The 13745-nt window shown below is 38.6% G+C and overlaps 1 protein-coding gene across 1 annotated transcript in view; it reads right to left on the reverse strand.

Annotated features, from left to right (window-relative positions):
• Positions 1–13745, reverse strand: part of LOC139691098 (LIM/homeobox protein Lhx3) — a 77224-nt gene that overhangs the window by 13135 nt on the left and 50344 nt on the right. The window lies entirely within an intron of this gene.

Raw genomic sequence — 13745 nt, forward strand, 5'->3', positions numbered from 1 at the left:
AGTGAGGCTCATTTGAAAGAGGGAGGAAGAATTCCGCGTAAAAGTGCCTGAGAAGGAGATGGGGTGAGGTGTGCGTGTGGAATGAGGGGTTTTGCTACGAGCAGAGTGGAGGTGTGCGGGGAGTGGAGAGGGTTTACGGGAGAGGAGGGATCGGGTTAAGAGGGGGGGTTTGTGGGGGAAGGGGGAAGGAGAAGTCGGCGGCGGTCTCGAGCGGTGAGGAGGGATTGGTTCGGAGGTTTTCGGGGAAACCTAAACATGTGTGGCGGGCGTATGGCCTCCTCTGCCATTTCCGCCTCTTCCCTCCCTCTACACCTTCTATCCACAACTCCCCCTCCGACCCCCGGAGAGTCACTCGCCCACGCATATCTCCGCCTCTCCCCAACATTTATCCCTCTCGATTCGATTCTTCTCTCGGCACTCCCACCGCGACCGTCATTCCCTCTCTCATTCTTCCAATGTCTCTATCTATTCTCTCTATCTCTCTCTCCTTCTCACCCAGGCTCCCTCACTAATGCTCCGATGACTTTTTCGCTGTCTAATTTTCATGCCTCACTCGTAAATTTGATTGTGCGATTGATAAACACTGGGAAATGAGCCACCGACCGAGAATTCTTTTGAACGTGCGAGTTGTTCGTTCTTAAACTCGCTTATTATAGCTATATGTTCAATAGCAAGGAGTTTGATTAAAAATTAGGAGTTTTGGAATTATAAACTTTGTTCAAATTTAGCCGTGTGTAAGTGTGATTCCTGTATTTATTACATGTTTTGTAGGGTACACTAGCATTTTATTTTTCATTGGTCCTTCCAAAAATTATGTAGCCTGCTTCGCACGGATTAGTTTTATTGTTTCCAGTGAGCCAAATCATGAAATACTTATACAAAATCATCACTTGTAAACTTTACCGCACAGGCAGCTCATTTTTGTTAACATATTTATTAATAGCCATGTGTTAGGTGAATGTTTTAAAAAGGAAAATTCTTCTCAAATTTATTTTCATCTTTCCTGAAGCACGAGGCACGGACCAATGCATACGTTTCAGTGGACTGTTCAATCTTAAAATCAGGCACCAAAAGTTTCCACCATTTGAGGCTAATAGTGATCGCTTTGGGTAATGCTTTCAAGTTTTTCTCGGTTTAAAATTCAAGAAAACATGGTCCGACCAGTTGGGTTCACGTCTTGGCATACGTATAGTATAATGATGACCATTCTGGAGGGAGTGGGGGACATTGTCGCTATCACTCATTCCGGCTCCCGGCCGTATTTTCCATTTTCTCTTCCCTCCTCAGCTGTCCTCGCCCTCCGCACGCGCAATGCTCTTTCCGCCCCCCTCTCCCACTGACCTGACCACCTCCCCCCCTCGCCCCTTCGCTTCGCCTTCGGCTGACCCTCCCGCTCTCCCTTTTGCACACGACACAGGGGCGAAGCACACAACTCCTTCCCTCCATCTCATCTCCACCCCTTCCCCATTCCGCTGGACTCCGCTCCCCTCTTATCCAACTCCTCCTCCGCCCACCTACCCCCACTCGCCAATTCTCTGCCCGCCGCCTTCCTTTCCTTCCGCACTAACTCCTCCCGGACCGAAATCGTCCTCGTTGCCAAGCGCATGCCACGCACACACACACACACACACACACGAGCGCTCGCACGCACTTGCTCGAACAGACGTACGCACTTTCCCCCTTCCTGACCGACGCAGTCAATAAAACAGGGACACCCACACCACATTGAACATTGTGTGCGTGAATTCATGTCCGAACGTTTCGCCCTCCCACACGCCCCGCCTCCACAATGCCCTCTCTTTCTCCATCTCCACGTGCCTCATTCCATGTCTCCGACGTCCTATTGCCATGGAATCTCTCAATCTCCCTTTTTTCTTCTTCCTTTCTAACTTTTTTCAACAATTGCCAAAGCGATATCTTTCTGTTGGTTTATCTTTTGCATAGTAAATGAGCGATAGTGAAAGGAAATTTTGGATTGAATTTCATTTAGGTAATCTGTGCAACCAAAGTCTTTATAAATGTTGATTTTCCAAATTTAAATCAATCATTTTGGAAGACATCCTCCTGCTTATGATAGAAAATTTAGAATACTCAATGTAACTTTTGACGTATCTTATTTCGTTACAGTATATGATATTAGCTATAGGGAACGTTAACTAATAAATCTAACGTGAAGGTTTTACCCACTGCGCGTTTGGAACACATGAACTACTATAGAACACGTGTGGCACTATGCTACTCACTTTTCAATGCTCAATTACTAATTACTATATTGTAAAAATATGAAGCTATTTATATTTCCCAAATATTGAACTTTCAATCCTTAGTCTTCAATTATGTCGTATCGATAGAAGAGGACGCATTCTGGTTTATGAATATAGTCGTCAGCTCGGTGTTAAATGATCAATGTGTTCCTTCTTGGCTAGAACGAAATTACTGATTTAACAAAAATTATTTGATAACCATATTTTAACGGCAAGTTGACGGTAAACATTTATCCGGAAAGCTTAAATTTTAAACCGCAATGACTGTCATTAAAAGATAAAGTTATCACTGTCGGTGAACGGACGCACTTTGTTCACTCTTTGCGACCAAACAACTTCCAAGCGACATGAGCAACGAAAGAAGGTTGCTGTATGAGATGTCCCATGCGATAACCGACAAGAGAACTCCTCCTTGAAAGAACCCCTTTCATCCCCATCCCGTAAGGTACGGTGCACATAAACATGCCGCTCCTGCGCTTCCACGGACTACGGTGACCTTTTAACCCTTCCCTTCGCCCTTTCGCCCTGACTCTCCAGTGCTCTCTCGACCCCTCTGGGGTATCAGGCTCGCACACACATACACACACACACACACCCACGCAACTCTCGACATTCCATGCGCGCCCCGCAAACAGGTTCGGCCGCAGACAGACGAATGCATGTTGAAGGCTTACGCAACCCTCTGCCACCGAAGTCCGGAGGGGTGGTTGGGGAGGAAGCCCGTAAGGAGAGGGGCAGGGACGTGGCGAGACGAAATGGTGGGTAAAATTCCTCCTCCCCCATGTCCGGAAAGCCACATATCCGTATCATACTCTTCGTTCTAATATCATACTAACGGTCCTGTCGCGGTTTAAATTCTCATCTCTAACCAGATCTTTTCCTTTGGCGTTCTTAAATCTTTATTTATTGGACAGAATTATATTAGTGAGACTTTCCATTGAGGTCTTTTCATGAAGCAATTACTTGCAAATCTAATGGAAAGTTAAAGTTCCCATGTACGAATGTACATAAAAATTAGAACTTTGAGAATAAGAAATAGGTTCATTATAATGGACACCCAATCACAAAGATGCACACAATTGCACGCTCACGTGCATATGAAATAAAAAAAGATTTCCAGGGTAAAAAATGACGCAGTATTTCGAAGGTCTGGATAAAAGGGAAGCGTGGAAGATATTTGAAATCAGAGGATGAGAACTTTGATTGGGCACGAAAGAGGGAAAACTGCATAAAACGACAAAAGATGAATTTCTGTAAGCAGATGATAAAATATATCAGCGCGAGAGACTATGAAGGAATGAAAATGCTTGAAGGAAACAGAGCAAATTGGGAGACTGCAACATGTAAATCGGATCAACTACGGAATGATTACTCATGATGACGATCCGACCGGACAAATCTTACTCATGTTCGCGGTTTTGCACCGGTTCGCGGTTTGAATGTATGTTATTTCCATGCCTCGGAGAAATTTCTGTTCTACAAGAGCGCTTCTTATATTTTCATTACCAGAGTGGACAGAAAAAGGTACGTATCAAACCGGCAGTGTAGGTGATATGTGGTTAGCAAGATCTCACTGTTTTACCCTACTGTTTACTTTTGAATCGTAGGTTTTTGGGACTCATGAAATAGGCACAATTAGGGCCTTAGATTCTGAGCCAGTATCAAGGATGTGGTAGAGAATTAGTATTTAATTGAGCTTGCCATATAAAAAAAGCCATAATGCGTTAAAATTTATCTAAAGAAAACATCTTACTATTCAAATTCCGTACGAAAGATATAATTTAGAGAAATTATGGCATTTTTGTGCGTCAACTAAAATGCCAAAGAGGGTGTTTTATTCGGCTATTTATTTTATTCTAGGAGGCCATCTGCATTCAACGAAATTTGACTACACATTTCCCTCGCTTAGCGCTTGACCCATTAAATATGATTTTCAAATAAGTTATTGGAACTTGCATTGGTGGTTGGTTTAGCGTCACTGAATTAATTTTGCACTTTTCAGGCACTTCGTACATCACAGGACTGCATTCAAAGTAGAACTGATATCATCTCCGACCATTGTTGTCTTTCGATCAGTTATGTTCCACATACAACAGACCAAAACTGATTTGTTTCGTGTTTACTGCATCATTTCTTCGAGTGATCATAAAATTTTTACATATAGTTCAAGAACTAGATTAATGTTAATGGGAATAAGAACTCTGAGCCCTTTGAAAGGGTGTAATGAAAGTTCTGGGGAAATCCCTCCTTCCCCTCCCGCTTTCTCATGATTTTCTGACCCTCGCTGGCCTACCTCCGATTTCATCCTTTCTCTTCTCCTTCTCTGCTTTTCTCTCTCTTCACCGGTCTCCTTTAAGCTCCTTCGCATTCTCAGGCACCCCTTGTCTCCTCCCGCAACCCCATTGCTCTCTCCCTCTCCCATCCCCGCGGCTTTGAATGACGCATACAATGGATACCAACGCAAGGTTGAGAATGGGTGCGGGCGGGGAGGGGTCTCCGCCGGATCGCGCGATCCCTTTCACGATTGGTCCAGGAGGCGTGGGAATCTCTCCCCCCCGCCCCCCGCCTATATCTTTCCTCACCCCCTCCGCTCCCCGCCCCCTCCCCCTTTCGGATGTACTCTCCCCTTGTCAGATCGCTCCCCTCCCCAACGCCAGAATCTCACCCTCCTCCCGTGATGCTCTTTGGAGGAGTGTGGTGGGGGGACGATGTTTGCGGAGGGGAAAGGGACGGTGGGATGGGGTGGGAGGCTCGGTTTGGTGGGCGGGGCGAGGGCAATGCGTGAACGTCGCTGCTTCGCCCTCCTCTTCGTCTTTCAACGTCGGGCGTCTGTGCCAATGCCGACTTGGGATCCCCTCGGGAAGAAATTCGGCTGAGGGAGTCGCGCAAGTGCGTGACTAGTTGGGTGTAGTGGATACGCACGTGATTATTTTTGTAACCTAGCAATTGGAGTGTTCCTCTATCGATCAAAGGCAGGTATTGAGCGGGTACATTGACAGAAAGACAGGAGGCAAGCTATTTTACTCCACAGCTCTACAACTCCTCTGGTCTACCATCTTTATTGTGATTCTGGTGGCTTTTATGTATATAATCCTTATCTGTTTTCTAGCATACCAATTGTTTTACTTGTCTGAAACCTTGTTACTCTATCATCCTCATTTGCCTCATCCATTCTCTGTCCTTTCCCAAAAATATTATATAACGTCATGTATTTCTTTCCGTCCGTACATGTAATTAAAGATAATGAATTCATTGAAGTCATTCATTTCGTAAATCATAATATTCACATAGTTTAGGTGTCATCTTTATAGCATATTTCTTGCTTTAACAATAGTTTTTCCAACTATGTTAAGATATTGAAGTAATAAAAATTTTCTACTAACTCATTATTTTCATTGATGGTAACTACTAGCTCTTATTGTGTACGTATATTACTAGGTATTCATTACAATTGAGTTACATGAATTATTATTTTATTTCCGCCATTTATCGATTCATTGTGTTAAATTCTCATAGGGAAATTCAATTCGTAAGCGGAATATGGCCATTTTTATCTCATCCCTCGATCAATCTTGAACTTGGCTATGGCTTAAACTCGCTCTAGAGGAAATTTAAGAAGTAAGCTGTTAATATTTTGACAATTGTAGTAACTCCTCTATATTTTGGGCGTTAATGTATCCATTATATTACTCGAAAAATAGGAGATTGATTAGTATCGCAGGGATAAAATTTACCGTGCACTATGATAAAAATACATTTACGAATGTTATAATTTCTGGTATCCCAAAAATATTTTCAGGAAAAGAAAACTGGGCAGCTCTATGAAGCAGGCTCCAGCGTGTGTCCCCTAAAAAGCACAATCATTTTGTCACGCTGCAGCTGTTGTTGGAAAATTCCAGCGTAAAAATGGTGGAGGGATATTTACCGAAAATCATTTAAACGAAGTTTTTTGAATGAAATTGGAACCTTTTCCCTTGAAAATAACTAATCCAACTTAAAAAATCAAAGAATATGGGGAAATCATTTTAGATAAGGTTAAATTACAATCAAACTCCTATTTTGTTGGTTAACTATTATTTATACATACTCTGCAAATTATTTAGAACTTCATATGTAATTTCCTGCAACCCCTGCGTAGGATCTGTTTAATCAAAACATTTTCATTTGAACTTGCCATAATGCGTTATAAGATATAGCAATGATTTCGCTGTGGATTAAACAAGAGTGTAGAGCAAATTAAGTAGCTTCAGGCGTGATGTGGTGGAAGTCGAACATAAAGAATAACTGATCGAAGCACTTTTCCGCTTGATAAGTGGAAAGTGGAAATTCATCGTTGGAATTGGTGGAAAGTGCATTATCAAGTGGAAAAGTGCTTCGACCATTAATTCAAGAGTGTAGAGATTAGGTTTACTACACATTTGGCTACTAATATACCTCGAACGGGATGAAGCCTTATATATTATGCGTGTAAGTAATGCACATACGTGAAAAGTAGAAAAAGATTTAATATAGCATAGTTCGTGTAAAACCTCAAAATATGACGTATGGTTCTATTTCTTTTACAACAACAACGCTCCTGTTTAAAAATTCACTCAGCTCCTTAATCCAATAGTAAGCCAAAATTTATTACACATTTTATGTGTAATTTTTCATACAAGTAGAAAGTCATCCTGAAAATACCTGAAAATATCTAAGACTTTCAAATCCCCATATTCTTATAAACCATCATTGTTTTTAACTTGAGCTCTCTTAAGAAGGAATAAATAAAAAATAATCATGATATTCTGAAATTTTCATAACCTCTGTGGGCGAAATTTGATTGGTGTGTCAGTTACCTCTTTCACAGTAATTGCTCTAATGACATAATCAATGTAATAATTTAAAATGTAATTTGTTCCTTTGGAAGTTTTTCCGAGATCTAGTGTAGGAATAAAACGATTACGATACATTCAGAATTGTGAGTATTTTTAACAGCTATATAAAATATTTAATAATATAATTGCTGAAATATGATTCAATAGAATGAAATTGTGCGATAATTAATCTTTTACGTCATATTGACCAGCCTAAACCTTTAACACAGCACAGTTTGTATAGCGCGTGGTGGAAATATTTATTTTTACGCAGAAAACCTACTATGAATGATGATTAAATGGACGCAGAGGAGTCACCATCTAGGCGCTTCAATTAGTTTCTCCCCGAGATTCTAATTTAATTTTATCTAAATTAATAATTATAATAATTAATATTACTTTTATCCGTAGGAGCCCTTAGGCTAAGACTAAAAGGTATCAAATGTTATACGCCCTAGTAGATGATTCATGGAAATTAGAAATCTCGTCTCGCTTCTTCTTTTAAAAGACGACGATCAAACAGCAGTTTGTCACGACTTTTTTATTTATATGTTTTATTTTATTATTTTGTTTGTTATTTTTCTAAGGATTAAAAAGTATCACTCTATGATAATCACACCAGTTTAAGTACTTTTTAAACTGCTTCCGCTTTTGGAAGAGAATTTACCCTCAATCAATTCTACAATAAAATGCTTCGTACGTAAGTACAGTAGTTGTGTTTTCTGCGAATCAAGAGTATCGTATATAATAGCATCATTTACATATCCTAATGCTGTCACGTGAATATAAAGAACTATTCATTTGTTCATTTTTGATCCTCAAGTCGCAATTTTCCAGTCAGTGCACCCTGATGTTATTGAAATGCTTATTTGGAAATCTGAATCTGGTTATCTTTGATAAATTCTTTTTTCCTCTTTTGAAAATTCAAATCTAATTATATTCAATTTGTAATAAAACTGGAACTAAATTGAGAGAGCAATTAGCAGTGGTATATTAGGCAACACCTTTTGAAAAATGTAACCTAAATTCTGCGAAGTAACGAAAGTATGTTTGAACGGGTTGTAATCACCGCGAAACAATGGATCATCTTTCGAAATGAAATAGTTGTAGCATTATCACTAATAGAATGAAATGTATCAATTCTTCATTTTATTGGTTCATAGATATACTTCATTTTAAATTTTCACATATACCCCACTTTTGCGATATAATACGGTTGATTAAATCATCTAAAATTTTCTAGCACATATGCAACATTATATTAATTCGTTTTCAGTTTCATACATATAAAATTTTGGTAGCATATTGTACCACGGTAATAATAAATGTCTTGGAATCGATTCCTTGCTACCATCGAGTGAAACCGGCGAGTGAGCCCTTCTTTAAAGAGACCAATGGAGCACATCGATCAATACATCATCCACCAGTGTCTTAAACGCTTATATTTGCTATGGAAATGACAGAAGACCAAATGGAGAAATATTCCAGGTTTTTTCATTAGCCACTAGCAATTGTTAAGAATGACTAAAAATACCCAGTTTATTATTTATTCTATTAGTTTAATTACTACTGCAGTTTACGGCAAAATACGAAGTAAATATTTGCCCATTAAGCCCTTTCATATTAATTCATAAAAGCCTAACAATACTTATTTAAAATTAGTTAAATTATTAAAATAATTAAAGCTATACTATTGAAAAATACTTCATTTAATCTGATGAAAAATTTTCTGTTCTTAATCGTATCTCACATCAAGAAAAGAGCAGTTATTTTTTAAGTGTTTCTTATTTTAATAGTGGAAAAATCAAGTTGAGAGAAAAATAAAATTTTTAGGTACGAGATTTTTCCTGTTGTTATTACTCATCATTGGAAAAAAATTTCATAGTTCAGTAATAAATTTTCAGATTTCAAGTTCGCCTTGAAGTTTTTCACGAAAAAATATTTAGTGATTTCATCATGCAGGTTTCATTCTTTTTATGGCGCTGGAATAGTATTCTGTAACTATTACACGCTTCGTTAAGTTCTCGTGCAGCTCCGATCTGTTTGTGTCTGCCAAATGCGCCCTCGAAATACCTGGCAAAACCAAACATTACAGGCCAAACTATGAACGCTAGCGATGCTATACTACGAACGCCCCGAAAGTATGAAGGGGATACATCGGATGCTGGGAATAGGTACTGTTGGTCACGGAGAATGGCAGCTCATCGATTCTATGCATAGGTATCAGATTCTGCCACAAAAGGGACGGTATGGACGGTGTTTGCTTTCGTGGGAGCTTGAGTGTGTTATTTTGGAGGGGGAAGATACCGGGGTTTATGTCGGGGGCTGGGTAGGGAGGGATGGAGAGATTCATGCAAAAGGGCATACAGTTTGATGTCAGGGGGTAGGCTTCGGGAAAACGATTGGAGTAAGGTTTAGCCATATCAGCATGTAGGACATATTTTTTTGTTTTCATTAACATAAAAAATATTTTAATTTTGGTCGTTAATTGTAAGAACAGATTAAAATAATTGTTTTTCAATGGCTTGTTTTATTCAATTAATAAATTCATCATGCATACAATTAGTGCGTTAATTTTTTGATCTGCTGACAACTTGAGAAGGAGAGCGGACTGAAAATAAGTAATCCACAAAAACAACGCATAGTCTCATTGTAAAGTTATTGCAACGGGCTTCAAACCAGGAAAATATTAAATAATCGATAAAAAATCCAGCCTCTCAGTGTTTTAATATTATTTTCCTCTTTGATTGCCAGTTCTTACTTCTCTGACCTCTTTTTAAAAAATTAAAAAGAAATACAATATTAGAAGCTAATAGTTTTTTGATGGTAAAATGAATAAAAAAACTGAATAATATAATAGCGATGTATCGTGCAATCCTTTCAGGGAACACACATCTTATAAGCGCTTAATTATTCAATTCAGAGTTATTGCAGCGGGTTGTACGACTGCAAGAAAAGCAATATGCTTCTTAAATTGCAATTAAACTTGCTCAATGTCATTTTAATGAGTTAAGTAAGATTTTTGTGAAGTACAAACCATAATCATTAGTGACATTTCTACTCAAGGTAGATGTTTGTTGGTCCTTAAAAACTTTTATGCATCGCTTATTGCACGGATTCCCTCTCGATTGAATTGTATTATTCCCTTCATTTCTTCCATATTGTCTCCATGCACTCTAAGAAGATAATTACCTTCCTTCTTCTCCCTCGCTTGCTTTATCCTTATCCCTTTCATTACTTAAATGTTTATCATATCTCTATCTCTCATTATCTTCTAAACCCAATTATTCTGTCACTTCCCCTAGTTTCACACCCTTTTGACTTCTTAGCAGTCTTCCTTCAACTTGTTATCTCCGTTCTACCCTATTTCTAGATCTGAAAATCCTCTTATCTAAGCTGGTCCTGCTGGCATTGGGGTAACGTCCTCTTCTTCCCACCTGGAGGTACTGGGTTCGATTTCCTCCTAGGTTGGTTTTATTCCACTTAAGACTTGTATTTTTGTCTGAATGTAGTGCTCAACAGCCAGGTGGAAGAAGGGCCTAATACAGTCTCAGTCTTGCTCCAATAAAATCGTCAAATAAATAAATAAAACCTCTTGCTTTGATCATATTTTGTATCCATACAGATTCTAGGCTCCTTGTTGCCTTAACTAATCTTTTCTTTGCGTTTTTAATTAGCGCAAGCTGCCTTCAATCCTCTTCTTCTTGTACATATTTGTCAGGTCGAGGAAGTTTTGCTCCTAATATCTCTACTAATATGCCCATTTTCTTTCAAAATACTGCCAAAATATGTCAACTGTTCCAGTTGCTGCAGTGTATTCGTCTTACTTTTGTAAAGAATTAAATTTTGATTTAATCGCGTGGTACTCAACAATAACTATATTCCTCTGGTGGCGTGACCATTGATAACTATTACTTGATTATGGGACTCTAACTGAGAAAATCACCTCGTCGCCAAACTATATTCCTAGCTCAAACTATTTCCTCCGTATAAAAGTTAAAATGCACGGGCGATAACGGACATCCACGCCTCTTCCCAATATCTCTTTGCTAATCCTCTCATCAGTTTTGTCTACTCTAACAGACTCTTTCCAAAAATAGACAAAGTATATAGATACACCCTGATTATATTCTATATTTCTCTCTTTTAATGTTCTGATTTCTCCAATGGCGTCACTTGCTCCCCTCTTTCTTCTAAACCTAAGCCACAATTATTCTATAGAGTTTTATGCGTTATTGTTCAAACGCTTGTTGATTATTCTTAGTACCGCTCCTTTACTATTTCTCAGTAGTAGTTTTAAGGCTTCTACCACATCCCATCTTTATTAATATTTCGTTCAATCCATCAAGTCTCTTTTTTCCATATCGCTTAATATTTTAATCTAAAATATTTAGCAATTCTGCTATGATATTATTTATCCTACTACCGTAACTGACTTCATTTCCCGAAGTTTTTTCTTTTTTGCTATCTTATTAACCTGGACCCAAGCCAAGTGTTTCTTTATTTCTAAACTGGCTGGCCTAATTTATTTGCCATAAAGCTCTTCAACGTAATCTTTCCACTTTCTCTAAATCTTTTTTGGATCCATCAATTAATTTTCCGTGCTCCTCGTACTCTCGCTATAGTTTGTCCAATGCTACCTCCATGCTAAGATTTTTCGAAATATATTATTTAGTTCTCTGTACGTAATTTTCCCGTCTCGCTTTTAGCGTTCTCCTAATCTAATCTCTTTTTCATGCTCCAAATTATTTCTTCTAAAAGGGTTCTAAATTTTCTTTGAGTTTACCGTTCCTATTGCTTCCTTTGCTGCCCTTTCTAAAATCATCCGATTAAATATGGCACTTGAATTATATATCTCCCGTGTATCCTTTGAATGTTTAATACCATTTGATTTAACTAAATTATTATGTTCCAAACCTGCATCATCCTGCTTCCAGGCAGTGCGAGCTCTTGCCGCCGTTCATAAATTTATACCTCTGCCACAATATTATCTGACTGGTAACGACCGATCAATCCCGGAATTTTCCATCTGCTCCTGCCTTACTCTGTGATGACCTTTTGAACCAAGTGTTAATAATTGTCAAGCTCTGCCCCTTGCATAACTCGACTTTTTTCTCCACGATCATTCATAACTCTTAATCCGTGCTCTCATGCATCGTCCAATCTCCCTTTCCTTCGCCTCTCCCTGCGCTCCACTCCCCCATCACCCTGCCAGTGTACCTAGATTACGTGTATATTGGTCGAGTACGTTTTTATGTTTACCAAACCTTTTAGCTTTATTTCAATTCTCCATTTCTTTCTAGAAAGTTTCCTCCCACTGGGGTCAAACGCCTTTGTTACCTCCTCACTAATGACCAGACGCCGGGTAGACCGCCCTTCGTCTGGCTCCTCCCCTTCGGCCCCTATGGAATTATACCCTACCAGTAGTGATCTAAGGGTCATCGGAACGCGCAAAACCCTTCCACCACGTTGAGATCGCACTCCATAGGAGGGTAAGTACATTTTCCAGGATATAAATATTTTATGTTTAAATAATTGCCGAGACTACGAGTATCTTAGCTATGCTATTTAAAATTTTATTACAACTGCAAACGATGGGAAGATACGCCAACTGTCTGTATGCTAGACGCATAAAGAGAAAATAAAGTGTAAGGTTGAGGTAATTAGGAATATACTCTTAGCCACCAAAAGATTGTGAAGATATTTTCTAATTTTCGACAACAAAACTCAGCCAGGGATAAAACTTCCAAATATTATGGAAGCTCTTATGCGCATACTTATACTATATACATATACTTATAATCAAACAAATACTGCAAAAATTATATATTCCTGAGAAATGAATGGCAAAAAGGACAAGAATTTCGCTAACATTGTATTGTGGTGATAAGTCTCAGCCTTATTAATATGAATAGAACCGGAATTTTCAGTTTCCATTAATAATTTTCCAGTAAGTAGGTGGGAGTTAATTATTAAAATGTTTTATTGTTGTATTAAGTAATGATTGGTAGGGTAAAAGACTCTGGTATTTTTGTAAGCATAAAGAGTAACATTGATTCCGTTTTATTCCTCTTTTTTCACAGAAACTGTGTGTTACGAAATGTACTGCTCCGTAGCGATAGAATTTTTTTTTTCACAGTGAAGTTTATTTCTTTATTGTATTTATGTTAATACCCTAAAAGTCACCGCTAAGGTACGTGGCAGGGGGCGAATACAAACCAGACTAATTTTGGCCCGAATATGACCGTACAGAGGTTGAAAAATGTTATTATGATCCCTTATCTTTCGTGGAAAACATGACATCTTTAATCCATCAGTTCTACTCTTGATCTCTCATATTTCATAGACATGCTCTCTCCTACCGAAGTGCGATGGAGGTAATAATACATATGCAACATCAAATAGACGTTTGCATCGTCTAAAGAGACGTCCTTCCAATTTATGCAAGATATTTAATCTTTAATTTACATTCGCTTCGTGAGTGATTCCCTGTCTGGCTGTTCTAATATTTTGGAAGCGCTACTAATTTTATCCAGTTTAAATAGCTGCACACTCTTTCCAGGAGCTTAATAGCGTCAACATAAATTTTTGTTGTCTTCATATTTTGTATTCGAATACATTTTTTCTT

This window comes from Hetaerina americana, unplaced genomic scaffold, assembly GCF_022747635.1.
Source record: "Hetaerina americana unplaced genomic scaffold, ioHetAmer1.1.p SCAF_3, whole genome shotgun sequence".
In the NCBI taxonomy this organism is placed as follows: domain Eukaryota; kingdom Metazoa; phylum Arthropoda; class Insecta; order Odonata; family Calopterygidae; genus Hetaerina; species Hetaerina americana.